At 39.7% G+C, this 1,793-nt stretch overlaps 1 non-coding gene across 1 annotated transcript; it reads right to left on the bottom strand.

The window, feature by feature from the left end:
* TRNAA-AGC lies at positions 642-713 on the bottom strand. The gene has a single exon. It is a non-coding gene; the product is annotated as a tRNA-Ala (tRNA).

Here is a 1,793-nt window from a genome sequence, read left to right as displayed (position 1 = left end):
CGATGTGATGAGCTTTAGAATCAGTGGGGGCAAATTTAAAGATGTATAGAAGGAAATCAAATCCACAGCGATGTGAACACTGTGAGCTCACTGGCAAGATGCGCAGGGAGAAAACACGACTGCGTCAAAATGCTTCGACTTCACTCTTTTGCGTTCGATTTCTGGGAGAACTGCCACGTTTTGAGAGGCGAAATTTAACCAATGCTTTCATAGCCTCCGGCTTAGAAAGAGTGTATTTTCTTTCTAGAAACTTCCGGTGAATTAATCTTTCTTATTGAGCTTCAAAATGTGAAACCTGAGACAAAAGCTCGGCCTACCGTCCCAGCCCCCAGCCCACGCCTCGGCACCAAACTAAGTGAAACTGCTAAACCATTCGCAAATCGTATAATTTAGAGTTTACGGGATAAGTGTTATTTTTTTTTTCGTGGAACAGGGTCCGAAGTCACACTTGATTTCACCTTGTGGAAGACCGTATGCAAACCCTGCTGAGGATGTAAAGGAATAAAAATTTCAAAAGGAGGGTTTACTAGCATAACCAGGGCAAATTTTAAGTGCCTGGAGGCAAGATGATTAATCTTCAGATTCTAGAGGAACGTGACAGGACCTTAACGCACATATTCCAAAACGGGGAGACAAAAGGATGGAGATGCTGGGGATCGAACCCGGGACCTCATGCATGCTAAGCATGCGCTCTACCACTGAGCTACATCCCCCCACGTGAAACTTCTCTTTCTAAGCCATTTTCATGAAATAAAACAAATTTATCCTTGTATTTTTAAGGTAAAATTATTATGTTCCTTTCTAAGGGATTTTGTTTTCATCTTCTATTTATAGCATCCATTACCAAGGAATCCGGCATTTGAAGGCACTCAGTAGCGCATAAAAATACACTGAGCTCGGAAATCTGAGTAGGGAGCAATCTCCCAGACCCACCTTTTCTGAGTGCTTTTCTTTTTTTTCAGAAGGTAATATGGGATAAAGAAAAATTCCTTAACGCAAAGATTAAAAAAATACTTTGCCAATGACTGCCTTTAATTATCAAATCTAACAAACTATGCCCAATTCCCATCCTCAATTCTGAACCCTGTTTTTCCCAGACTCCAGAAACCGCTATGCACCTATTTCTTTCTTTCTTTCTCTTTCTTTTTTTTTTTAAATGCACCTATTTCTAGAAAGCAAGGAGCCAATGGAGGGATTTCTGTTAGAAAAATAATTCCTTCCATCCTTAGCAACTGGAAGGGCTAAAATGTAAAGATGTTAGATTGCTTCCTACAGCCTTCCCATCCTTATTTTATCCAACGAACACAAATAAAATCCAGGGAATATGAATCCTCAGATCTTGCTCTGATTCTTTGGAAAGAAAGCCAGGAAGTAAGAAATATGTTACTTTTAAGATTGAGGCAAAACTCTGCTTCCATGCTGGTTTATTTACAGCAGAAGAAGTGGTTCTTTAGAATTCACACTACTTTCTCAACAAGAGATGCACACCAAGGGGGTTTTATTCCTGACTATTCGAGGAAAGTCCCCGATACAGTAACCTGTGAGAAATCTAGAAGAATGAATAAGAATGTCAAGGAGAAATGATAAGAAAGCTGAGATACAGCAGGTGTAAAGGCTTGGAAATGTATGTAGTTTTAGAATGATTGGAGTTGGGAAGAGCAAGGTGTAGATGAAGCCAGAAAAATCAGCTTGACAAGATAACACCAGTATTTCTCATCCTTTCACCATGCTGAGAATCTAAATTTTATTCATGTAGTAGAGATGATGGCCCAGACAATTTGCATAAATCATGA

The sequence above is a fragment of the Sus scrofa genome, chromosome 7 (assembly GCF_000003025.6).
Source record: "Sus scrofa isolate TJ Tabasco breed Duroc chromosome 7, Sscrofa11.1, whole genome shotgun sequence".
In the NCBI taxonomy this organism is placed as follows: Eukaryota; Metazoa; Chordata; class Mammalia; order Artiodactyla; family Suidae; genus Sus; species Sus scrofa.
Note: the sequence above shows the minus strand (reverse complement) of the source record. Positions and strands in the feature narration are given on the sequence as shown.